Source organism: Pogona vitticeps, chromosome 4 (genome assembly GCF_051106095.1).
Source record: "Pogona vitticeps strain Pit_001003342236 chromosome 4, PviZW2.1, whole genome shotgun sequence".
NCBI lineage: Eukaryota > Metazoa > Chordata > Lepidosauria > Squamata > Agamidae > Pogona > Pogona vitticeps.
This window is the reverse complement of record NC_135786.1, coordinates 5,788,248-5,815,763: the sequence shown is the minus strand read 5'-3', so window position 1 is coordinate 5,815,763 and position 27,516 is coordinate 5,788,248. Positions and strand designations below refer to the sequence as shown.

At 41.6% G+C, this 27,516-nt stretch overlaps 1 protein-coding gene and 1 long non-coding RNA gene across 13 annotated transcripts in view; one reads left to right on the top strand and one right to left on the bottom strand.

Moving 5' to 3' along the window:
* Window positions 1-244: 244 nt before the first annotated feature.
* On the bottom strand, window positions 245-6,706 carry LOC144588690 (uncharacterized). 2 transcript variants are annotated; one of them, XR_013544352.1, is made up of 3 exons: window positions 5,326-6,706; window positions 3,215-3,284; window positions 245-1,205 (listed from the first exon to the last, which is right to left on the bottom strand). It is a non-coding gene; the product is annotated as an uncharacterized LOC144588690 (long non-coding RNA). The 2 variants fall into 2 exon arrangements; XR_013544351.1 differs by lacking the exon at window positions 245-1,205 and having other exon boundaries at window positions 2,427-3,284.
* An 82-nt stretch (window positions 6,707-6,788) lies between these two features.
* Window positions 6,789-27,516, top strand: part of ZBTB46 (zinc finger and BTB domain containing 46) — an 80,474-nt gene continuing 59,746 nt past the window's right edge. For 2 of the 11 annotated variants that reach the window (XM_072996688.2, XM_078391977.1), the window contains exons 1-2: window positions 7,197-7,793; window positions 8,565-8,652. The gene's annotated coding sequence lies outside the window, so the exon portion shown is untranslated. The other 9 variants (XM_078391981.1, XM_020812414.3, XM_078391979.1 and 6 more) reach the window with 7 other exon arrangements.

Sequence of the window (27,516 nt, the reverse complement as noted above, 5' to 3'; positions counted from 1 at the left end):
ACAGAAGATACAAAATAGAACTCATAAAACCACCAGATCGCATCATTATGAATAAAAACAGCAATGCTCTCTCACAGAGAGCAGATGATTAAAAAACAGAAATATGTGGTGCCTCTCAACATGAATGTAATTCGTTCTGTGAGAAGCACAGTCTTGCGAAAAAATCGTTTTGCAAGGTTCCCATAGGGAACCTCGCAAGATGAATGAAATTTATTCATCTTGTGAGGCATCGGTCTCGGGGGAAAAAAAGTCTTGCGAAGCATGGCCATAGAAGAAACCGTCTTGCGAGGCACCATAGCAATCACAAAAACCAATCGTCTTGCATATTTTTCATCCCGCAAGGCATTCGTCTTGCAAGGCACCATTGTATTTGGTCTTCTGGAGCAGCAGTCCCCAACCTTGGGCCTCCAGATGTTCTTGGACTTCAACTCCCAGAAATCCTGGCCAGCAGAGGTGGTGGTGAAGGCTTCTGGGAGTTGCAGTCCAAGAACATCTGGAGGCCCAAGGTTGCGGACCACTGTTCTGGAGCCATCAGTGAATTTCCAATAACTCATCTGATGAATACGGTGGTCCTAAATGACATATAACATTGGAATATAATATTTTATTCCAATATAAAATGGAATTGTGAGTAGAGGAGATGCTTCCTATCCCTGTTATTGAGGACTCAAGACATAAATTCTTCAAATCTGCATATAGAGGGCATTTATTTAGAAAATACATCACCTTCCATTTTAGAATAACCGACAGGACAGTATTTATTCATCCTATGTTGTTGTTTAGTCATTAAGTCGTGTCCAACTCTTTGTGACCCCATGGACCAGAGCATGCCAGGCCCTCCTGTCTTCCACTGCCTCCTGGAGTTGGGTCAAAGTCATGTTGGTCGCTTCACTGTCCAAACATCTCGTCGTCCTCCTCTTGCCCTCACACTTTCCCAACATCAGGGTCTTTTCCAGGGAGTCTTCTCATGAGATGGCCAAAGTATTGGAGCCTCAGCTTCAGGATCCGTCCTTCCAGTGAGCACTCAGGGTTGATTTCCTTCAGAATGGATAGGTTTGTTCTCCTTGCAGTCCAGGGGACTCTCAAGAGTCTCCTCCAGCACCTCAATTCAAAAGCATCAATTCTTCGGCGATCAGCCTTCTTTACGGCCCAGCTCTCACACTCATCCTATATAGGACCATGTAATGTTCCTGGACTTTTTTCAGCTATAAGGAATTCAGTCTGTATTTAGTAAAAAAAACTATCTAAGGAGATGACTACATTGTTGAATTAATTTGGAAGCTTTAGTAACTGATTCAACATCATGCGATTTTTGTGTCAGTGTGTGTGTCCACATGGAACAAATTTTAGTGTGGTGGTAATCTCTGTAATGTACTGACATTTTGATGGCTCTAGGTCCTGGTTTTCCTTCTGCAGTGGAAACTTAATTCTTCTCAAGCACACCCTGTGTCTTTCTTGAGGTAGAGCTAGCCCGCCTTGATACAACTGACATTGGACTCAGCAACTTTTATTCAGCAAAGCCAGCATCAATAGCCCACAACACAGCCCACAATTACTGTAACAACTGTTTCTTCTGTCTTTTTAGAATTGTCATGTCTGGTCTAAATCACATTTTAAATATTTTTTTAATTCTAAGTTTTAAGTGGCATAGCGCTAGATCAATGCAACACTAAAATAGAAACAGATAGAGAAAAATATGGAAGATACCTTGTATTCCAAAACCCATTGTGCTTGGCCCTTAAAACTTGGAAAACAAGCATGACTAGAATCTATTTAAAATAAACAAGTGCCAGATAGGTGTTTTAAAAAACCTCCTTCCTATCAATAAAATGTGCACTCAAATATACAGTATATCACAGAAGTGAGTACACCTCCTCACATTTCATAAATGTTTTAGTACATCTTTTCATGAGACAACACTGAATAAATGACACTTGGCTACCATGTCAAGCAGTGAATATACAGCTTGCATAACAGTGTCAATATGCTGTCCCTTCAAAATAGCACAACACACAGCCATTAATGTCTAAACCTCAGGCAACAAAAGTGAGTACACCCCTAAGTGACAATGTCCAAATTGGGCACAAAGGGTCAAAATTTTGTGTGGCCACCATTATTTTCCATCACTGCTGACTACATAGTTCTAACACACTGATGGAACAGTCCTGATGGGAGGGGACTGGGGGAGATGGTATCTGAGGTAGAGAAGGGAACAATTGGATGCTACTGAGTTGACTGACAGCAACCCCAGTCCAGAAAAGTCCCTCCCAGCCAAAATCTCTTAAAGGCATCATATAAGGGTGCATAAAGTCATAAATCATCATTTTCCTGTCAATTTTACTGAACTTTTAGATTTCCAGAAGCATCTGGCTATTGCAAGCCAGTATTTATTTGAACAGCAACAGAACTCTTTCTAGCAAGTGTTGCCTTTAACCAGCACACGGAAAAAGCAGCCAAGAAGAGCGATGCTAATCTTAAAAGACTGAGCTTTGTTGCATTAATCAATTTGTATTGATCTTCCTTTCCAAAAATACAGATCTTCTGAGTGGAAAGGGCTGCGCTTGGAAACCTTATTTGCTCTCGGAATGCCCTGTGGGAATCCGAAACCTATTTGATGGGGTCATCTGTTGATCAAAGAGCTGAGCTGGAGAACAGTTAACAAAACCAACTCCGACTGTAAAGCTAAGCTGCAATTTTGGTGAAACCATGTCTCTGTGGAACACGGTTTCTTGATCTGCTTTAAGCATCAGATTCAGCTTGAGGAGGTGCAAGTGTGAAGGCTTCCAGACTCTTCCAGGACACACCATTCCACTGACCCAGCCCCGCTTCCCATTCCCACATGCCTAAAGTCAGCATTCTCTGACACTTAGGATACTCAGTCTGGTTGGTGGTATTTGGCAGTCCTTAAACTCCGACACACACACACACATACACAGAGAGAGAGAGTAAATGTGTATGATGAAAAACAAAGGACTTCAATCAGATTCTGTGAGGTTATTTTCCTTTAAAAAATTTTTCCCAACCAGCCAGAACGTTGCAAGAAATAGCTACCAGTCTGCTTAATTAAGCAGACATGGCTAATTTGTGGATCGCTCTTTAGCTGTATACAAGTTGTGACCTAAGGAAGTGTGTTCACTTGATTTTATCATTGCATTTTATCCTGTCCTTTGTTTAAGAAACCCAGAGTGATGTATATATAGTTATAAACTATTACCTGAAGGAGCATCTTATGTCTGTCTTCCTTCAATTTAATCCATCATCCATCCTGCTTCCCTAGTGCCCCTCTGCAGATAGTAATACAAAAGAAGGTCATTATGAGTAGATGGCAGCAATTTCAGGAACATTTTAAGGTCTTTCAGATATTGCTATACATTTATTTTGCTACCAGTTTTATATACTGCACGGTTTTCACTCCCTGCTGGTTTTGTCCTATTTTATTATTTACTCTGAGGCAAAGAGGAAGTCACAAAAGCAGCAAAACCAGGGAGCTGGACAGGGGACAGGTTGGATTTGTCTTCAGTGTGGAAGGGATTGTCACTCTGGAATCGGCCTCCTCAGCCACACTAGACACTGTTCTAAGTCCTCCATACAGAGCATGTGACCAGAGTCTTTCGAGACTGAAGGATGCCTAGCTATTATTTACTCTTTTATAAATACAACTTACTGCTTTGTGCTTTATGTTTTCAATTTATGCAGTGGTGCCTCGCATAGCGAGGTTAATCCGTTCCGGATTAACCTTCGCTATGCTGAAGCATCGCTGAACGGGGCAGGGATTTCCATTGGAACGCATTAAACATGGTTTAATGCGTTCCAAATGGGCCAAATGCTCACCGTTCAGCGATGCTTCAGGATGGCCAGCAGCCATTTTCACGCCCTCGCCTCACTTAACGAGGGCGCGAAAACGCTGCGCGTGGCCATTTTGGGCCATTTCCAGGCTTCCGGCGGCCATTTTGGCCACCGAACAGCTGATCGTCGGGATTCGTTTTGCGAAGATCGGTAAGCGAAACGCTTACCGGTCTTCACAAAGCGAATTTTCCCCTATTCGAAAAACGTTGAGCGATCGCATTAGCGATCCGAAAAAATGGATCGCTATGCGATTTCATCGTTATATGGTGCGCTCATTAAGCGAGGCACCACTGTATTTGCATTGACCAGTGAACTTTAGTTATTGAATGGCTTAAACTGTATTAAACACACACACACACACACACACACACACACACACACACACACACACACACACACACACACACACACACAGAGAGAGAGAGAGAGAGAGAGAGAGAGAGAGAGAAACACACACACCCTTCCCAAACTCCTGTTGTTGTAACAATGCTATGAGGTTGATTGGTGAAATTATAGCATTGTTACAACAACAGGAGTTTGGGAAGGTGGTGTGTGTGTCTGTGTGTCTCTCTGTCTCTCTCTCTCTCTGTGTTTAATACAGTTTAAGCCATTCAAACTGGTTCAAGGTTGAACAGAGGCTCAGCAGAATCTGAACCCAGAACTCTCCTGGATATACAGTACCTGATAAAGTAGGCTGTGGTCCATGAAGGCTTATATGCTAAATAAAACTTCTTTTAAAGTGCCAAAAAACTCTTTCCTAATTTTGCTGTAAGAGGCTAGTACAATTGTCCCTTGGGAAATCAACAAATTAGGGGAATGGATGTAAATGTGATTAAATTAGAAGTGACACCACCCACATATTTGGATTGCAAACACTCAGATATTTTAACTGCAGAATAAGGGTCAGATCACACATTAAGGCCAATGGTTCAATGATATCTTTCCAGCCACAGAAATCTTACCATGCTACCTGCTGAGACATCAGATATGCAAACAAAGTTTTTTTCAGCTGACTAATTACAAAACAAAATCAAGCCAATTTGCCAAATGCCAACTAAGGCAACCTCCTGATAGAAAAACTATCTATTTCTCTTGAGAGAACACTCTAGATAGATAGATAGATAGATAGATAGATAGATAGATAGATAGATAGATAGATAGATAGATAGATAGATAGATAGATAGATAGATAGATAGATAGATAGATAGATAGATAGATAGATAGATAGATAGATAGATAGATAGATAGACAGACAGACATGCAACCCAGAAGTTTAGAAATATGTTAAATTCAGTATATTTTTTGTTGTTTAGTCATTAAATCATGTCCGACTCTTCATGACCCCATGGACCAGAGCACGCTGGGCCGGCCTGTCTTCCACTGCCTCCCGGAGTTGGGTCAAATTCATGTTGGTTGCTTCGATGACACTGTCTAACCATCTCATCCTCTGTCATCCCCTTCTCCTCTTGCCTACACACCTTCCCAACATCAGGGTCTTTTCCAAGGAGTCTTTCTCATGAGATGGCCAAAGTCTTGGAGCCTCCACTTCAGGATCTGTCCTTCCAGTGAGCACTCGGAGTTGATTTCCTTCAGAATGGATAGGTTTGTTCTCCTTGCAGTCCAGCGGACTCTCAAGAGTCTCCTCCAGCACCACAATTCAAAGGTATCAATTCTTCGGCAGTCAGCCTTCTTTATGGTCCTGCTCTCACTTCCGTACATCGCTACAGGAAAAACCATAGCTTTGACTATACGGACGTTTGTCGGCAAGGTGATGTCTCCGCTTTTTAAGGTGCTGTCCAGGAATTATTATTTATTTATCTCCCTAGGTGAAAAAAAAAAAACCCGCAGGGATTGGAACAGTTTAATGAAATTGTTGAAAGACTGTGGGCTTTTGTTATTTCTGGACACATCTGCTCCTTAAAGTACAAATAACATCCTTCTCCCCATTTGGGGGGGGGGTACGTGGGTGGGAATTAATACTCCTCAAAACACCCAGTCCTTTTATAAAATCTTCCGCCAAGGATTGTTTCATTGTGGGATTTTGGACACCACGCCAAGCCATCACGTACCCGTGTTTCTTCTCTTTCAAACACACCTAACAGACAAGCACGTGTCCTCTAATAATGATGCACACAATAATTATATACTGTACACACACATGCTTCGAGCGAGCACCAGAGGGATGACCTGGAGCGAGCAACCGGCTATTAAAAATGAAATCTGGTTGTTAAAATACAGTATATTTATACATATTATTCGATACGGTGGTATTGAATATATATATATATATTCAATATATATTCACTACGGTGGTCGTGCTCGCTCGGACTTCGATGTCTGTGATGTGTGACTTTTGCGTTATTGAATTTTTATATCGAGAAGCCTCGTCCAGTCCTCTCTTCCCCGATGACATCGCTTTTAAAACGTGCCTTTAAAACTCCAAGGCGGTTTTTAGTGTCCATTTCCCACAAAACCAATCCCTCTCGGCGATGAGGAAAAAGCCACGGCGGGGAGAGAGTGAGAGAGAGACTTCGCCCTCCCAACAACCCCTTTCCGTGACTCCTCGCTCGCTGGCCCACTCGAGGGCCCGGAGGGCAGCAAGACGTGGGGACGAAAGGCCCTGACCGTTGCCAGGACAACAGAAGCCCCCAGCTTGCCCCTGGCAGCAATCCTGTCAGGGTTGTTTTCTCCCATGATGCTCAGCGTCAGCCTCCTCGTCGTCGTCCTTCTCCCCTCCGGTGGTGTGTGTCCAGCAGCTTGACAGCCGCGCTTCCATCGCGCGTGCGCACTCCCTCCGGGCTCTTGCGTTTGGTGTTTTTTTTAAAAACCACGGCAGGCGCCAGAGGAGGTGGAGGGAGGCGTGGCCGTTTCAATTTTTTTTTAAATAACCACGGCAGCCGGTGGGCGTGGCTTAGGGAAAGGCCCGGGTGCCCGCCTTACCCAACCGGCGAAGAGGTTCCTGGCCTGGCCCCGCCCTCCTACTGCACGAGGCCCCCGGTTGGCCACACCCACTTCCTCCTCCCTCAGGGTCCTGCCGGCTGGAGCCACGGCCCCGCCCCCACCACCTTTCCCGGCCAAGTTATGTGAGGGAAACTGAGCGCCCCCGCGCGCGCGCCCCCCCGTCTTCCTTCCAGTGACGGGAGGGGGGGAAAGCGAAGCCGCGGGAGCGCGCTTTGCTTCTCTTCCCCCCCCCCCTCACACGCTCTTTCCACCCCTCTCTTTCTCTTCACCCCCTTCAGGAAGTCGTGAACTGAGAGAAAGAGAGAGATCCTGAGGGGAGCCCGCGCTTTGGCCGGCTCTGCCGAGACCCCGCGTTTGACTTCCCCCTCATGAAGGGCAGGTAAGAGAAAGAGAGAGGAAATGGCAGCCCCCCCCTTCAATGATCAAAAGCACTCCCCTCTCCTTGCAAGCGCTTGTCCTGAGGAGATTTACACACTCTCTCTCTCCCTCTCTCAACAAAGCCCCCCCCATCTTAATCCCGCTTCTAACTTATTTTTACCCTTCCCCCCCACAAGCTTTGGAGGTTCGTGAAGGAGGAGGGGTTGTTCGAGAAGGGTCTCTAAGATTTGGGGGGTCCCTCCAACCCTTTCCCTCAGTCGCCCCTTATGAATCCCCCTCACACACCCCCGAGACGGACACCAACCCCCCCCCCGCGCGCGGAGGCTTCGACACTTTTTTTTATTAGAAAGCATCCCACGTGGAATCCAGACACTCGCGAGGAAGAGGATTGTGAAAAAAGAAAAAGAAACGTGTCCATTGTTTGTCAGGAACTGTTGAAAAACTCCGGCGGCTGTCAGCTGGCTGGGACGTCACTCATTCTTCCTATTTGTGGAAATGCGAGCCTGTGTCATGATGAGGAGGGGAAGGCGGCACATGGTGAAAGGCTACAATATTTTGCTTTTCTTCTTCCAAGCATGCCGGGGCAAACGGATGGGGCTGCTGCTTTGTAAGGCAATAAGTTTATCTTCTTCTTTAAAAATCATCCTCAGCAGAATCTCTCCAAAATCTCATTTCTTCTGGGTTGAGTGGGATCCACTTCTCTTGAGACATACTGATCAAGCAAAGTGCCTTCCCTTTGCTGGAGGGAGGGGGGTTTGCAATTAATTAAGGCCAAATAGGTATAAGCTTGGTTCCCATATTTCTTCTTTTCCTCCCCCCCTTTTTTTCTAATTAAAAATAGAAGTCCCAAGTCTCAGGGAACAAGACTTTCACCTCCCCTGCCCCTTAGCTGGCACCCACTTGCCTGCCTACAAGACAGGGAAGGATTCCACCTTAGGCACACATGCTCAGGCGGTGCCTGTTCTCTGAGGTCCTGGAGGGCAGCCGGATAAAATCCAGGGAAGGGTGGGTGAGATTACCCCCTTCTGGGTGGAAAGGGCACTGAGCTGTTCTCATCTTCCTTCACCCCAGGACATGATGCCTTATTTGGGACAAGGTGGGTGGATAGATGGGGGTAGCTCAGTGACTGACTGGCAGGGTTTAACCCCCTCCTGCTTCTCCGTCACCCCCTCCCCTCTCTCCTTCTCCTCCCTCTTCCCCCCCCAACCCCTCCCTCTAACCTCCAAAAGGGGAATTTTCCAGCTGGTAATTTCTGCTGCGTCAACACCCAGCTCAAGGGAGTGGAGAGGAGACAAGGGGGCATTTTAACAGCAGCTCCACTACACAAAATAACAAGCCCTTCTACTCTGTTCTGATTATTATTATTTTTTTAAAAAAGTCCTTTTAAAAAATAAGCATCTGTGCAAGTTGGACCAAGAGTTTGTCAAGAGAGAGTGGCTCAAAACCGCTTGGAAGAAAGGAATGAGGTAATAATGCTTGGTGAAGCATGTGTATTTCTCCTTCTCTTGCTTTCTCTTTCTTCCTCTTTAAAGCCAGGCCTGTTTTGGGTTATTGTCTCTCTATAAAGCCAAGTGCAGATCACCTGGCCTTGCCTCCATTTTAATTACATATTGAAATATTGGAGTGACCCTTATTATTTAATCTTGGGCTTCTACAGAATGCTTCTTTCAAAAGATCTAGGGGCTACTTAATATGCTTGTTACAAGTTAAAGGACTGACTTGAAAATTTGGGGTATAAGTAAGAAAAATTAATAAAGGGTATATTAGTACTTCAATCATATGGGTTTATGTTTATTCCTTAAAAAGCAAAATAGGTTGATGGTAGTAGTGGGGAAAGGTTTGCAAGTTGAAGACAGGCTTTTGTGTCTGTAAATAGGTATGTCAGTTTCACAAAAGTAATGCAAGTAGCTTCTGATAACTCAATCCTGAATGACAAAGAATGAAGCCAGTTTCCAAGGCTATAAGTGGAAGGATTCTTATATTTACTGTTCTGTGTACTGTTAAAAATGAATAAAATGAGTAACTAAGTAATTCTGTAAAGCAATGTATTTTTAATATGCAACAAGAATATACAAAACAAAGGCCAATTTCATTCATAAAATGAGGTGGGTTTTTGCCCCCTGTATGTTCAGTTCAAGACTTTGCCTTGGATGACAGAGTCAAGATTATTATCAGCACTGTTTGAAGATATGCTAATAAGAGATTCAATGTTGTAAGCAGTGCTTTACCATCACCTGTACTTAAGTTCTAGTATGTATTTTAATTGCAATATTTTAATCTTTTCTCTTGTTTTATTGACTGTTCTAAATATGTCATTATACACTAGCATTTTTAGACTGTAACTTGTAAATCAACTCCATACTACTTATTGCTTTTATTGTAAAGATTTTCTCCCAAAGGAGGAATAATTTGTTTTGGTAAAAAGAAATATGAAGCCTTGGCTTCTTACCAAGACATGCATAAAGTTGCAGTTTTACGCAAGCTTTTACCAGTCAGTGTAGTTGCTTTTTCTATGTGCACCAAAGTTTTGCTGCTCATTCTGTCATTTTAAATACTGTAGTGTTTCAAGTGCAAATGTAAAGACTCTAGCATTTGACAGCCTATTTGGATTTATTGATTGTCAATGTTGAATTAATAGCAGATGAATACAGTTCATGCTTTTTGAAAACTGAGTTTTCAGTTTTGAAATCCTTATGTGAGATGAGATATGGGTGCATCTAAAAATGGTCAGATACCAGTCTCCACATGTAATGAAAAATGATCACTCAGGAGAAATACAAGACTCAGGAGATAGGCTGGATTTTATAAAACAAAATCCAGGCCTCGATGTTCTAAGCTTGTATTGCTACTTCTTGAAAATAATGAGCAAATCTGACAGTGTAATCCTGTGTAATTGGAGCTGGGACTTACTCTCTGGTAAGCATGTATAGGATTGCATTTGAGAAACTAATTGTGATGGCCATTTAAATGGATGATTTTTTCTTGTTGGTGGACTACATGTTTAAATATTGTTATAATTGAGTGACTTTACTTCAGACTATGCTGGGTCAATCCCGGAGTTTGATCCAATTATTTTACAATGGAGAATTCTATCTGGCCTCTTTAAAAGGTCACTATTTGCTATTTAGACAGACTCCATAACCATTTAATTAAATGAACGAGCCACAATATGTGGATCAGATCTTGGAGTTTCACAGAATAAAGGAAACAGGACATGTTGTCCCTATGGCTTGTATTTTCTAGGGCATCTGTACAATATAGTACTGTCTATATTCTTTATTCTCCATCTAATATACAGTATTTAAAAAAGGCCGGCTACTAAAGCACCATTAGTGTAGCTTTTGGTGAGTAAGATAGGTGACTAAATAAATATTAGTGTTGATACAAGCAGACATAATCTCGAAAGGCATTTCTTCCTCCCTCTCCTTCCTTTTGTTGCAGTGTTTATCCTACTTTCAAAGTCTTGATTGATACAAGATTGGATAGGCTTGTGGGGTTGTTGGTTTTTTTTGGTAACATTTCAGCCTTCATAAAAATATTTGTACATAGTAGCACATGTTTTTTGTAACATTTCAGCCTTCATAAAATATTTGTACATAATAGCACAAGTTTACATCTTGCAGGCAGTTTCATTTTTCAAATGTGTTCTATTTGTTTCATTCAGCGACCCACTCTTAAATATGACTTTCCTGCTTTATTTGTAGTGTAAAGTAATCCTCGTTGCTACATTCTGAATGTAATTGGGGGAAAAAGGATAAAGGGGGCTTAGTTAAAATCTTTGAAAGGCTCTCTGAAATTCAAATAGCTTTTATGCTCATAATTCTTGAACTCTGTTAATTTGTACCTATGCCAAAAAATTCTTCACACTTTGCACAATGGAATTATTCCTATATTTGTTATAAGGTATGCTGAAATGACTGTTGCCTCACCTTACAGCAGCATGTTTAACTAAGATTGGAATTAACATTCCAAAATCAGTAGGGCTGGACTATCTAAGATTTTCTCAGATGTAGCCCCTGCAAAATGAAAAGTTTAAAGCAGCAATACAGTGGTTAGTTGATGCCAACATGAAGATGAAATTGTTCCAAAATAATTTATAATTTTAGACCAACCTACCTCCATGGGGTCACAAAGAGTCACACAACTAAACACACACACACCTACCTATTGGATTTGGGCATTTAAATGAATGCAATTTATTTTCATTTCAGCAAAGCATTTGAGTTCATGATTTTTTTATGTGGGCTAAATTTTAGCCCACATTAAAAAACTTAAATTTTAAAATTTTTAGTGTGGGCTATATTATAATTTTGTCAGCTGGATTAACAGCTTGTTTGAAAATCATATTCAAGGGATGCTTTTTGTGGTATCGTGTGACCTCAGACTTATTGGTGATCCTGTCAGTGAGTGACTTCCGAAATGTTCTGTCCTCAGCAGCCTTGCTCAGCTCTGTGGCTTGCTTACTGGAGACAATCAACCTCATGTTTAGTCGTCCTCTTTTCCTACTTCCTTCAACTTTTTCTAGCATAATTGTCTTTTCCAGCATATCTTGCTTCTCATGATGTGCCCAAAGTATGATAACCTCAGTTTTACAATTTTTGATTCTGGAGAAAGTTCAGGCTTGATTTGATAGGGGACCAACTTGTCCATCATTCTGGTGTCCAGGATATCCTTAGAGCTCTTCTCCAGCACTGTATTTCAAACTAATATTTTTTTTCCATATAAGCATTCTTAGCGCCCTTCCACATCTCCTGATTTCTTGGCTCCAGTTTCTATTTGCATTGATGACTGAACCAAGATATAAAAATATTTAATAATTTCTTCCTTGTCAGCATTAAAGTTGTGTGGTTCTTCTGTAGTCATGGTGTTTATCTTCTTAGTGTCCTGGTTTTTCACTTCCTTCTTTCAGTTTCATTAGAAGTCATTTCAAATATTACTACTTTCTGTAGGTAAGATGGTATTATCTCTGTATTTTAATTATTGATGTTTCTTCCTTCATTATCTATTCCTCCTCCTTGTGAGTCTAGCCCAGCTTCACATGTGATATGTTTTGTGTATGGATAGAACAGATAGAGAAATAAAATACATCCTTATCAGACACCTTTGCCTAAAGAAAACCATTCTGTTTCTCCATATTCTGTCCTAACAGTAGCTTCTTCTCCACAGTATAAGTTACCATCAGGACAATCAAGTGCTGAAGCACACTCATTTCTTTTAGAACAATCCATAGTTTTTCATGATCTTCACAGTCAAAGACTTTGCTGTAATGTAGAAAACTGGCTGGATATCTCAGTCAGTTGTTGTTTCAACTGATATACCACCCCATAGTGATAAAGTATTCTCTGGACAGTTTGCAACAACTTTGCTCCTCAGGAAGCAGAATTAGGTATCTAGCTGTAGAACCAGAGGTTGGGGGCTCAATACCTCACTGCACACCCAGCCTGTATTGCCTTGGGCAAGCTGCACAGTCGTAGGATGCCCTCATAAAAAGGGAACGGTAAACCACTCTACCTAGAAAGCCCTGGAAAGGCCCTCAAAAGGGTCGCCATAAATCAGAATTTACTTGACATACAGGTTTTTGGTGGTGTTGTTAAGCACAGTCAGAGCTCTAGTTATTTGATGTGCTCCAATAGTGGATATTTGCAGCATATTCTTGAGTGCCTCTTTTCTTTCAGAATCCAGGTTGAACATCAGGCCTTTCTCATTCCATATAAATTAAAAGCATTTGTTATAACACCTTGAATGTCACTTTGCTTGCATGGGAAATTAGTTCAGTGATTCTGTAATTACTGCACTCCTTGGCATAACCTTACACTCGGCATTTCCAGTCTGTGGACTGTTGTTTTGTTTTACATATTTGTTGGCATATTCTTGTTAGGATTTTGACAGATTTATTCTCTGTAGCTTGAAGTCATTGTCGATCTGCGGAGGGATACATATCATTAAAGGGAGGTTTTGAGCTGAGTGGGTCAAGGCTGTGTTCTGGGCTGGGTACTTTTCAGTATTTTAGCAAAGCAAAAGCAAAGTGTGCTGCTTATATAATGCCCCATAGCACTACAAGCACACTCTGGGCGATTTACAAGTTAATTATGCAGGCTACACATTCCCCCCCCCCCCCCAGCAAGCTGGGTACTCATTTTACTGACCTCGGAAGGATAGAAGGCTGAGTCAATCTTGAGCCGGCTACCTGGGATTGAACCCCAGGTCGTGAGCACAGTTTTGGCTGCAGTACAGCAGTTTAACCATTGCGCCACGAGGCAGTGAAATGGTGGAAGAAATCCTTAGTAAATTTGGCAAAAAAACTAAGGGTTATATCTAATACTTGAAGATATCCAATTTCTGGAGCTGCATTCAATAGTGGAGAGGTTGCTCACTAAGAACTTGGGGGCAAGGGAGGAAATTAAAATTGTATAGCCAGACGCAATTCTTACCAGTGTGCACATTTTCCTATCAAGCATACAAAGCACTGCTCAATTTTAAGTGTAGCTAAAAGAAGTCAGCAACAGTGCAGCCTGGAAAGTAGCTTTGTGCAACAGCTTCCTGGGTTTTGCATATTCTGACAACATTAGGACAAGGCCAAGTCATTAAAACAATGACAACTAGCTCAGCCTTTGGCCTTTCCATGTAGACTTCCCTAACCTATTGATACAGGAATTCTTATGACTATGTTAATAAATAAATAATAGAAATGTTCTGTTCCCATAGTAAGCACTAGTTTCCAACTGTCAGCAGGACATATTTTCCATATCCAAATGCAATCTGCTTTAAATATGGTCGGTGATATATACCATCAATATCTGAGGCAAAGTCGTCTTGACTAGTAGTCATTGATGGTCCTGACCACCATGACTTTATCTGATCTTCTTTTAAAATTATCTAAGTTGACATCTGTCACACCCTCTGGTGGATGTGAATGCTGCTAGTACTGTGTGAAATACACTTCCTTCTATCTGTCCTAAACTTCCCACTATTTCCAATGTATAACCCCAGGTTCTACTATTGCGAGAGGTTTTTTCACCTATGTTTCTCACAGTTTTATGCACCTCATCACATCTCCTTTTATGTGCATTTTCCTGACTTCAGCAGCTTTAATATGTTGTAACCTTTCCTTGTACAGAGTTGTTCAAATCCTTTGTAACCTTTCCTTGTACAGAGTTGTTCAAATCCTTTAATCATTTTAGTTGCCATCTTTGGTTGATTATTTTTGTTGCCATCTTACGTCTTATCTCTGCTCACTGATTACAGTTAATAGTAGGAGAAGCTTATATAGCCCATGGATTAGGTTTCCCATTCCTGCTGTGAACAAATTCAAAATGGTTTCAGAAGAGGGCACTGGAGGTGGTCAGCAATATGAAGAGCAAATCTGATGAGAAAAGTTTGAAGAGCCTAGGCATTCTAACTTGGAGATGAGAAAACTGTTTGGAAAAGGAAGATGATGCATAATCGTACAGAAGGAAATTGTTCTTCATTCCACCAGAGAGCATAAATCAGATCTAATATGCTTAGGTTGTAGGTTAATAAATTTTGCTTGAATGTTAGAAGATACCTTTTAGTCATAAGAGAAGTTCAACAATACAATCGTACTGCATACTGGAGAGTGGTGAGATTTCTCTTGCTGTGTGCTTTCATTTAGCTGATGGGCAGCCATGTGTTGGGATGTTTTAATTCTGGATTTTCTTTATAGAATAGGAGGCTAGACTAGCTGGTCTACAAGTGTCAAATAATTAGATATTATTTTAAAAATGCGCTAAAACCAAACCCTTTAAAAACATAGGCCTGTGCCTCCCACTTAAAGAACAGAAAAGCAGAGAGGAAGCTCCAAGTTAGAGGGAAAGGCAAGATTTTGGAACATTGCCCTTGACCTACTAAAATCACATAAACACCAAACAAAGTTCCCACAAAAATAACATACAGAACCTAGGAAATTGTCTGAGTCAGGCTGGGGTGCATACCTACAAACAATAAGAACAACGGGTTACAGAATATTCTAGTGCTGTATGCTATATACTATCAGTATATGCCAAACAAGTGAGTATAGCGGTTAATGAATCATTCATGATTATTACTGGTGTCCTGAAACCTACCCCCATTGAAAAAGTCTATCATTTGGCTGGCATTGCTCCTCCAGAAGTACATCAATAAGTGCTAGCAAATAATGCACAAAATAAAGTAATGCAGCATCAAACCCATCTACTTTGTAGACACCAAACCCCTAGACAATGGCTAAAATTGAGGAAAAGTTTTCTGCACACCTATCAAACTCTAAATATAAAACCAGAAGAGACTAGGCTAAACCTCTGGAGAACAAAAACAACTCACCTTGCCAAATGGATGAATGCAGAAGAGTGTCTCCCACCAGGACAGGACCCTAGCTGGACCATCTGGAAGCCACTTAATAGATTTCAAAGCAAAGTAAGAAGATCAAAGAATAATCAAGTAAAATTGGGCTACTTGGATGCAATGCAATTGTTCTGTGACTGGAGAAATTCATTCAATCTAGCACTTACATACATGCAATTTATGCCCCATCACATGTACAAAAGAGGATCTAGGCAACTGGCCAAGATACTGGCACAGCTTGTTTCTGGTCAAAAATGGTCTAGTTATCTTAATGCTTTAATTTGTTTTTAATTTTAGCTATATTTCATATATGCCCATAATTTTAAATTGTGCCATGCTATGATATGAATAAAGAAAGAAAGCTCTTCGTTTGAGAAGCCATATTTTTAAATGGACAGAATGTGTTGTATATGTGACACTTGTATAGTTTAAATTTCATTCATAATGTAACTGTTCTTGAGAGGTTCTCTATGTTTCCCCCCACCCACCCCTGAATCTGTACTAGAAATGGAGACTTAACTTTTAGTTTCATGAGACCAGTGTTATAACTAAAAATCTAATTTCAGGAGTATTTCATAGTAAATAGCTATATTTGAGGTTTATTGTCATACATCATGCGCTTTTATTTCTGCAAAGTGTGCAGTAGAAATATTCTGAGTTGCTTTCAACAGGAACAAATATGTGTACTGAGACAAAATTGATTGTGTCTGTGATTACTGTACTTTGAAGCTGTTAGTTCACTGGACATTTGCCCCATCATTTTTCATACAAGGTTGTTACTGGAGACAAAGAAACACTAGATGCAAGTGTGGTTGTCTGTAGCAAGAAGCTAGTCCTGGCTTTTGACACCACTCTGTAGGAAGACAGGATCTTGACACATTGTAAGATTTATTTTGACTATTTTTAAGAGTGAGGTGTTGATTCATGATGAAATGAGCGGGACGTAGACTGGAGCAGTGACAGTGGAAAACTCAGAGTGAATCTGACCGAACGCAAGCTAGGGTCCATTGGAAGGCCTATCCTGTGGCAGTGGTGGCAGCGAAAAAGTCATTTTTTTCTGCCACCATTGCAGTTGCAGTTAGTTATCCAATGGAACTCTTGAGTTGTCAAGGGCCTATTACATCATGGCCCGAAGGAAGAGAATGCAGACCATACTGTATCTCATTGTGAAGAATTTGCATGGGACTTTGCAGGAAAAAAATGCTTGATCTGCTTTCACTTGGATGCTATAGTTGATACGGGTTATATGAATGTTAACTCTGATCCCTGCTTACCATGTGTTAATGGATGGGTTTTATTTTCTGCATCCTGATAACATGGACAAGATCCTTGGTGAGATGAAGTCTACCATATCTCCTGGATCTTTCCCCTTCCTGGCTTATAAAAGCTGCCAGAAAGGGACTGGTAGAATGGGTAGGGGTAGTTGTGAATGCCTTCTTGCAACAGGGTAGGATCCATGTATGCTTAAACAAGGCAATAGTTGTTGAAAAAAATGCTTCCTTGGATCCCACAATACTGAGTTATTACTGACCTGTCTCTGATATTCCATTCTTGGCCAAGATGCTGGAGCGGATTGTGGCTTCTCAACTTCAGGAGTTCCCGAATGAGACAGATTATCTGGATCCATTTCAGTCTGGCTTCAGGCCTGGTTATGGGATGGAACCAAAAGGGACATATTACACTTGTCCAGTTTCTTGCATAGATCATCTACGAAGGCAACCAAAGCAGTCTCCAATCCTTGGAGGAGAGAATTCAGAAGTGGTGCTGGGGGAATCCGACACCTTGGCCACTGGCCTGTGGGGTCCGTTAGGGTTCTGTTTTGCCTCCTGTTATTTAAGATCTATGTGAAATTGCTGTGAGAGATTCTCCAGAGTTTTGGGGGTTCAGTGTCATCAGTATGCAGATGACACCCAACTCTCTTTCTCCTTGCCATCTAAATCCGAGGAAGGTGTTTTAGCTCTGTATCAGTGTCTGATGTCAGTAATGGACTGGATGGGGCTGAATAAACTGAGATTTAATCCAGACAAGACAGAGGTGCCCGGGTCAGTCAAAAGGCAGATCAAGGAATAAAGATGCAGCCTGTGCTGGATGGAGTTGCACTCACTCTAAAAACAGATGTATGCAGTTTGGAGGTATTCCTGAATTTGTCTCTGGGTTTTGGCAATGGCCATTAATACTTTCCCCTTCACAGATAGCTGCCTTGTCATGGCGAAGGGGCTAGATTAATTCAGAGAAGCTAAGGGCTATGCCGTGCAGGAACACCCAAGACGGACAGGTCATAGTGGAGAGTTCTGACTAAAGGCGATCCACCTGGAGCAGGAATTGGCAAGCCGCTCCGGTATCTTTGCCAAGAACGCCCCATGATCAGAAACAAAAGGCTAAAAGATATGACGCTGGAAGATGGGCCCCTCAGGTCGGAAGGCATCTAACATGCTACTGAGGAAGAGCAGAGAAAAAGTACAAGTAGCTTCAGAGCTAGTGAAGTGGTTGGGCCAAAGGATGCTCAGCTGCAGATACACCTGGAAGTGAAAGGAAAGTCCGAAAAATACTGCATAGGAATCTGGAATGTAAGCTCTATGAACCTTGGTAAGCTGGATGTGGTCAAACAGGAGATGACAAGAATAAACATTGACACACTGGGTGTCAGTGAACTAAAGCCGCTTAGAATGGTCGAAATGACTAGATAGGTGGGGTATAAATACAATGGATGGATGGATGGATGGATGGATGGATGGATGGATGGATGGATGGATGGATGGATGGATGGATGGATGGATGGATGGATGGATGGATGGATGGATGGATGGATGGATGGATGGATGGATGGATGGATGGATGGATGGATGGATGGATGGATGGATGGATGGATGGATGGATGGATGGATGGATGGATGGATGGGCAAATTCTATTCAGATGACTGTCATATCTACTATTGTGGGCAAGAATCCTGTAGAAGAAATAGAGTAGCCTTCATAGTCAATTAAAGAGTGGGAAAAGCTGAACTGGGATCAATACAATCTCAAAAATGATAGAATGATTTCAATACGAATCCAAGGCAGACCTTTCAACATCACAGTAATCCAAGTTTATGCACCAACCACCAATGCTGAAGAGGCTGAAATTGACCAGTTCTGTGAAGACTTACAACACCTTCTAGAACTGACACCAAAGAAAGATGTGGGGAAAAGAAAATCACCGAATTGCAAAGTTGTCTAAACTGTTATTAGAAAGAAATATGGAACAAGTAATTAAAGAAAATACGATAAAATGGATGAAAGAATTAGGTAGAACAATTCAAGCAGAGGATTAGTTTAAACTTTAAAGCATGGAATGATAACCAAAAACTATTAATAAATACAGATTTGAAAATTATATGGAAATATTATATAGATGGTATATGACACCAGAGAACTTTCCAAGAATACCAGATGGGCAATACCAAAATCAGATTATGTTCTCTGCAGCCAAAGATGGAGAAGCTCTATACAGTCAGCAAAAACAAGACCTAGAGCTGATTGTGGCTCTGATCATCAGCTTCTTATGGCAAAATTCAAGCTTATACAGAAGAAAGTAGGAAAAACCACTGGGCCACTCAGGTATAATCTAAACCAAATCCCTTATGAATACACAGTGGAAGTGAAGAACAGATTTAAGGAACTAGATTTGGTGGACAGAGTGCCGGAAGAACTATGGATGGAGGCCCGTAACATTGTACAGAAGGCAGCAACAAAAACCATCCCAAAGAAAAGGAAATGCAAGAAAGCAAAGTGGCTGTCCAACGAGGCCTTACAAATAACAGAGAAGAGAAGGGAAACAAAATGGAAGGGAGATAGGGAACCTTACAGAAAATGGAATGCAGACTTCCAAAGAATAGCAAGGAGGGCTGTAACGTTCAGCCCTGCCCTCACCTGTCCGTCACAGCTGGGCAGTGAAACAGCAGCCAATGAGGGGACGGAAGGTGGTGCTAAAGGGGGAGGAGCTGGGATATAAAGGGGTGTATATGGTGTTTGAGAGATTGATAGAGTGTGAGAGTTCTGTGAGTCTGAGAGACAGTGTGCCAGAAAGTCAGTGAGAGTTAGAAGCTGTGTGTTAGTGAGTTCAGTGAGTGAGAGAAATTGATTATCAACTGGTGATTTACTTATTATATTTTATAATATAATAAACAAGTTTAAGTGTGTTAAAGAAACACTGGCCTCATTGATTAATTGGAAATACAGTGGTGTCCGGATTAACCTTCGCTATGGGAAAACATCGTAAAACGGATCCAAAAAAACCATTGGAACTCATTAAACAAAGTTTAATGCGTTCCAAATGGGCCCCAAACTCACCGTTCTCCGATGTTTTCCCTTGTTCCGGCAGCCATCTTGGGTGTACCGGTGGCCATTTTGAGCATCCCGGTGCCATTTTTTGTGTTCTGGTGGCCATCTTGATTGTACTGGCGGCCATTTTGAGAGTCCCAGTGGCCATCTTGGGTCTACTGGCACCCTTTTTTTGTGTTCTGGCGGCCATTTTGGAACCACTGAACAGCTGTTCCCCCATCGTAATGCGAGCATGCCCTCGCATTAGCGATGGGGAAATCCGCATCGCAATGCGGATTCATCATTCAACGGTGCACTCGTTATACGAGGCACCACTGTACTGGTGGCAGCTACCTGAGTAGAAGAGTGAGCACATACTGGAGGCCTGAGTTATTATAGGCTCCAGCGTGCCCGTTACAAGGGTCTTCTTAAATGAACAATGCAAAGAAATAGAGGAAAATAATAGAAATGGGAAAACCAGAGATCTGTTCAAGAAACTTGGAGATATTAAAGGAACCTTTTGTGCAAAGATGGACATAATAAAGGACAAAAATGGGAGGGACCTCACAGAAGCAGAAGACATCAAGAAGAGGTGGTAAGAATACACAGAGGAATTATACCAGAAATATCTGGATATCCAAACAACCCATATAGTGTGGTTGCTGACCTTGAGCCAGACATCCTGGAGAATGATGTCAAGTGGGCCTTAGAAAGCATGGCTAACAAGGCCAGTGGAAGTTGAACTATTTAAAATCTTAAAAGATAATGCTGTTAAGGTGCTACACTCAATATACCAGCAAATTTGGAAAACTCAGCAGTATCCAGAGGATTGGAAAAGATCAGTCTACATCCCAGTCCCAAAGAAGGGCAGTGCCAAAGAATGCTCCAACTACCGTACAATAGCATTCATTTCACACGCTAGCAAGGTTATGCTCAAAATCCTCCAAGGTAGGCTTCAGCAGTATGTAGACCAAAAACCCTCAGAAGTACAATGAGGGTGAAAGAGGTCTGAAGTTCAACACCAAAAAGAAGAAGAACATAGCCACTGGTCCCATCACCTCCTGGCAAATAGATGGGGAAGATATGGAGGCAGTGACAGATTTTACTTTCTTGGGCTCCATGATCACTGCAGATGGTGGCAGCATCCACAAAATTAAAAGAGGCCTCCGTCTTGGGAGGAAAGCAATGACAAACCTAGACAGCATCTTAAAAAGCAGACACATCACCTTGCTGACAAATAGTCAAAGCTATGGTTTTCCAGTACTGATGGAACTGAGAGCTGGACCATAAAGAAGGCTGACCGCCGAAGATTGTATGCTTTTGAATTGTGGTGCTGGAGGAGACTCTTGAGAGTCCCCTGGACTGCAAGGAGATCAGAGTGCTGTCCTCTGAAGATGCCGGCCACAGAGACTGGCGAAATGTTAGGAAGAACAAACTTCAGAACATGGCCAAAGAGCCCGAAAAACCCACAACAACCATTAGATCCCGGCTGTAAAAGCCTTCGCGAATACAAATTCCAAGATCATTCTCGCTCGTAGTTTTGCTGAGCCAGATATCCCCCATCTTGTAAACTTGAAGAAGACTGGCTCAGTAAAATTCAAGTAAATTAGGTGACAATATATAAAATAGTGACATCTGACACACACATCAAATGGAAACTAGAATTTTTAAAATTGGGTTGAAAGGGGGAAAGTACACTACAAAGGTTGAATCTACTCAAAATTCACGACCCAAGCATCTGGTCCCAAAAGACAGGCTAAACAAATAAGCATACAGTACAAGCAATTTTCCCCAAACAATAAAAGAGAGATGTACTCAAAACAAGAAATCCTTTCTTTTGAAAAGACAACCTGGACTCCAAAAGCCCCATAAACAAGCCAAACTTTTCTAATGTAATTGGAGCTCAGCCATAAAATAAAACAAGTGAAGGAAAGAACTAAGCTGCAGTAATTGAGTATAGGGCATTTCTTTCCTTTTTTTTCCCTTTTGCTCCCCTCACCATTTCCCCGGTTTCTTTGTCTTCTGGCTTGCCTCATTTCTGAACTGATGAATGAAAGGTCACAGGAATGGAAACCTACACCTTATCAGGGCACATACAAGACCTATGAAGGTCATTCAGAACAGCTGGACATGGGAAGTGCCATTTCATCACCCATCCACCACTCCCAATATATTAGTTCATTGTCTTAAAGTCACTGAACATTTTCTAATTTTTGCCTCTTTGGCATTCCAGAGAATGTAGGAACTGTCTTCTTGGAAGTCAAACTTGCAAACTCAAACCTTTCTTTATTGAAGTAATCCACCTCTTATTTGGTCTTCATCTTTTGCTGCTCTCTTCAACTTTTTCCAGCATTACAGTACATATTATCTTTTCCAGAAACTCTTGTCTTATAAAAAAAAAAAAGCATGATAGGCTCAGTTTAGTTATTTTTAACTTCTAGGGAGATTTCGGGCTTGACTTGATAACCCACATATTTGTCTTTCTGGCAGTCCATAGTGTCTTGAAAGCTCTCCACCAGCACCATACTGTATTTGAAATGAACCATGAAGGAGGAGTTCTGTCAGCTTTCTTCACTATCCAGCTTTGATGTCCATACACTTTATCAGGAATATCATGGGGTAGATGATATTCACTTTGGTCTCTAGCAGGGATGGGGACTCGATTCATGACTCCGATCCATTTGTCTGAGTTGCATTGTTGAGTCCCTATGGCAGAAATATGGTGTTTGCATATATTTGATTGGATGACTAGTGGTGCAGTGGATAGAGTGGCAGACAAGACATACAAAACCTGGGTTTGAACTCCATCTTGGCTGTGGAAACTCACCATGGGTGAACAGGACTTGTAAAACCACTCCTTAAGTGTCTCACGTCCCTTGAAAACCCCACTGGGGTGGCTATAAATCAATTGCAACTTGATGACACATTGGACACTCATCTTAGACAAAAGCTCCCAGGGGTCTTCACCACTAGCTGAGCTGATTAGAACCTCTAAGAGTTGTAGTCCAAGAATATCTGGGGACCCAAGGTTGGGAACCACTGTCTTAGAGTTTTGATTTTTTTTTTCTACCAATTTTCACTCCTCCATCTGAATCTAGTCCTGCTTTCCATATGATGTGCTGTGCATACAAACTGATATATTCTGTGTATAAATTGAAAAGAGAAATAGACACTTGGCTAACCCAGAGGTCCCCAACCTCCACTCCGTGGCCTGAGGCAGGCCGGGCCACAAAGACAGACTTCCTGGCCCACCCACCCCGCACGCACTCACCCCCGTACAGCTGATTTGCACATGTGTGCATGCTCCATCATGCCCGTGCGAGCACCATGTTGCTGTTTGTGCATGCGCATGAGCACGCACCCATTTGTGTGAGAGCGCATGCGCTTGTCACTCATGCGCATGAGCGCAGAGGGTGTCCCACCTTTCCCAGCCAGTCTGCGGGGTGCAAAAGATTGGGGACCCCTGGTCTAACACCTTTATCTATGGAAAACCATTTTGTTTTTCCTTATTCTGTCCTAACAATTTCTGTTATAGGCTATTGTCATCTATGTATCAGGAAAGTCCAATACCTGCCACACCAATGGTATTTCTTTTAGAACAGATACCCTAAGAAGCAAACACACTCTGCCATGGAGTGTTTCAATAGTCTTTCAATTATGTTTCACTATGCCATCCACTTACTGTGATCCAGATGTGGTTGTAATGCCAGTAGATATTGAGGAAGTAAGGAAGGATTGCTGTGTGTGATTAGCTTATTTTGTGCTTCCAAGAAAAACTGTCTAGGAGAAGAAGACTAAGATAACAGGACTAATGTCAACAAAGAATTATATGAGGACATTGGAAGGACACTGCACCCCTGATGAAAGCTGAATTAATAACAAGCTTAATTCATGGCATTGTAATAGAAAAATAAATTGGATCATAAAACCATATTGTGTGAAAGCTACTTAACTGCATTCAGATGTATGATTAGGCATCAAACTTGTTAGTAATTTTCTGCATGTACAGTATGTTTACTTTTTTGAACAAGTGCACTAAAGAATAGATATTAACTATAACACATATACAGCAATGCATTTTTGTAAAGTTTGCATATGTAAATAGTATGATTTTGGATATAGCTTTTAGTAAGAGATCCCTGCAATTGATATTTGGAAATAGTTGGCAATGGTGCCTGCAACTAGCTACTTTAAAGTCTTTAGAAAGCCATACTAGAAGTGTGGGATCTAAAGGGCAAAGCCTATAGAGAAGAAGTATGACATAGAATTTGATGGGGGAAATGGAATGGAACAGATGCATTTTAGTAACTATTTGAAACAGAAACAGAAACCTTTAAAGATTTGAAGACAGCGTATTTACCCTTGCTCACAGAAAGTCAATGGTATGAAATGCTTTATCATGGTGTTTGAAGTGACTTAATACTAAGTTTAAAGAAAATTAAAAATAACAATTTATGTTTTAACAACTTGAGTTTTGCTGTAGGATGGGGATTTAAAGAATGAAACATTCTGAGATGTGCTTTTTGAAATGTATTTATTTATTTGTTAGTTATCAACAAGGAACACAAAACAAAACCAAAGCAAAAAAAAAAAGATGACGTTGTGGCTCCTTAAAGACTAACTACTCTTGTAATGTGAGCTATTGTGGAACATGTTCACTTCATCAGTCATAAGAATTAGTTAGTTACATTTACAGTCATGGCCAAAAATATTGGCACCCTTGCAATTCAGTCTGAAAATGCAACCTTTCTCTCAGAAAATTGCTGCAATTGCAAATGTTTTGGAATTCACATGTTCATTTTTTCTGCTTTGCATTGGAACAGCAGAAAAAAAAAATAGAGAAGAAAAGTCAAATCTGATACAGTCCTACACAGAAACCCAAAAATGCACTGGCCAAAATCATTGGCACCCTTAATTTAATACAGTGGTGCCTCACTTAACGAGGATAATCCGTTCCAGTGAAATCACTGTAGAGCGAAATCCTCATTAAGCGAAATAAAAAATCCCATTGAAACGCATTGAAAACCCGTTTAGTGCATTCCAGTGGGCTGAAAACTCACCGTCCAGCGAAAATCCTCCATAGGGGCGGCCATTTTCGGTGCCTGTATAGCAAGGAATCCGGCTAAAAACACAGCGGGGAGCCATTTTACACAGCAAGCGGCCATTTTGAAGCCGTCAATCAGCTGTTTTAAATTTGTCGTAATGCAAAGAATCGGTTCCCGAAGCAGGGAACCGACTGTTGCAAGGCGGATTTTGCCTATTAAAACATTGTTTTGCAATCACAAAAGTGATCGCAAAACAGTCATCGTATAGCGGTTTCATCGATTAATGAAGCAATCATTAAGTGAGGCACCACTTTATTTGGTAGCACCCCTTTGGAAAAAATCCTGAATTCAATCACTTCCTGTAACCATTAATGAGTTTCCTTACACTTTTCTACTGGGATTTTGGACCAGTTTTCATTCGCAAACTGCTCCAGGGCCTTCAGATTTGAAGGATGCCTTCCCCCAACTGTTGTTTTGAGATCTCTCCACAGGTGTTCTATGGGATTCAGATCTGGACTCATTGCTGACCATTTCAGAAGTCTCCAGCACTTTGTAACCATTTCTGAGTGCTTTTTGAAGTGTGTTTCAGGTCATTGTTCTGCTGGAAGACCCATGACCTCCGGTGGAGATGCAGCTTTCTGACGCTGGCCATTACGTCGTGTCCCAAAATTCTTTGGTAATCATCAGATTTCATGATACCATTCACACAGTCAAGGTATCCAGTGTCAGAAGCAGCAAAGCAACCCCAGAGCATATTTGAACCTCCACCACGTTTGACTGTAGGGACTGTGTTCTTTTCTTTGAATGCCTCATTTCTTTTTCTGTAAGCAGTACCATGATGTCCTTTACCAAAAAGCTCTACTTTTGTCTCATCTGTCCACAGAATGTTCTCCCAGAAGGATTGTGGTTTTGTCACATTTGTTTTGGCATACTCCAGTCTTGCTTTTTTATGCCTTTGTGTCAACAGTGGTGCCCTCCTTGGTCTCCTACCATAGTGTCCCTTTTGATTCAGATGGCGATGGATAGTGTGAGCTGACACTGTTGTACCCTGTGTCTGCAGATCAGCTTGAATTTGTTTGGAAGTTAATCCAGTTTTGTATCCACTACAGTGGGGTCTCGACTTACGAACGGTTCAACATACGAACGTTTCGACTTACGAACCGCTCTCATAGGAATATATGGACTCGACTTGCGAACTTAGATTCGAGTTACGAACTCTTTTCTTTCCTTTTTTTAAAAGCTAAGTCATCTTAGGTTAAAAGGAAAAAAGAAAAAATGTCCCCCTCTAATGGCAGAAGGCGGAATAGCAGCTTCCCATTAGTTTCTATGGACGAAAAGAGCAGATACGGATTAAATGGTTTTCAATGCATTCCTATGGGAAATGAAGATTCGACTTACGAACTTTTCGACCTGAGAACTGCCTTCCAATACGGATTAAGTTCGTAAGTCGAGACCCCACTGTATTTGGATACAGAACCCAGATTAACTGGGTTATTTGAACAACACTTTGTTGTAATTTTTCAGTAATTTTGCTCTACCGTCCACATCCAGGGAGGTTAGCTACAACGCCATGGGCTGTAAACCTTTGTAGCCTTGAGATTGTCTGTATTTTTCCGCCATTTGTTCTCTCAAATCCACAGACAACTGTTTACACTTCATTCTTTTCTCCATGCTCAGAGTCACACACAACACAAAGGTTGAGTAAACTTTTCTCCATCTTAACTGGTTACAAGTGTGATTACTATATTGCCCACTCCTCTTACTCGCGACAAATTAAAGGAACATCACATGCTTGAAAAGCAATTATTTCTTACAATTCAGACAGGGTGCCAATAATTTTGGCCAGTGTATTTTTGCATATCTGTGTGGGATTGTTAACATTGTCCAGGAGGCAGCAACAAAAACCATCCCAAAGAAAAGGAAATGCAAGAAAGCAAAGTGGCTGTCCAATGAGGCCTTAGAAATAGCAGAGAGGAGAAGGGAAGCAAAATGCAAGAGAGATAGGGAAAGTTACAGAAAATTGAATGCAGACTTCCAAAGAATAGCAAGGAGAGACAAGAGGGCCTTCTTAAATGAACAATGCAAAGAAATAGAGGAAAATAACAGAAAAGGAAAGACCAGAGATCTGTTCAGGAAAATTGGAGATATTAGAGGAATATTTTGCACAAAGATGAACATGATAAAAGACAAAAATGGGAGGGACCTAACAGAAGCAGAAGACGTCAAGAAGAGGTGGCAAGAACACACAGAGGAATTATATCAGAAAGATTTGGATATCCCATACAACCCAGACAATGTAGTTGCTGACCTTGAGCCAGACATCCTGGAGAGCGAAGTCAAGTGGGCCTTAGAAAGCCTGGCTAACAACAAGGCCAGTGGAGGTGATGGCATTCCAGTTGAACTATTTAAAATCTTGAAAGATGATGCTGTTAAGGTGCTACATTCAATATGTCAGCAAGTTTGGAAAACCCAACAGTGGCCAGAGGATTGGAAAAGATCAGTCTACATCCCAATCCCAAAGAAAGGCAGTGCCAAAGAATGCTCCAACTACCGTACAATTGCACTCATTTCACACGCTAGCAAGGTTATGCTCAAAATCCTGCAAGGTAGGCTTCAGCAGTATGTGGACCGAGAACTCCCAGAAGT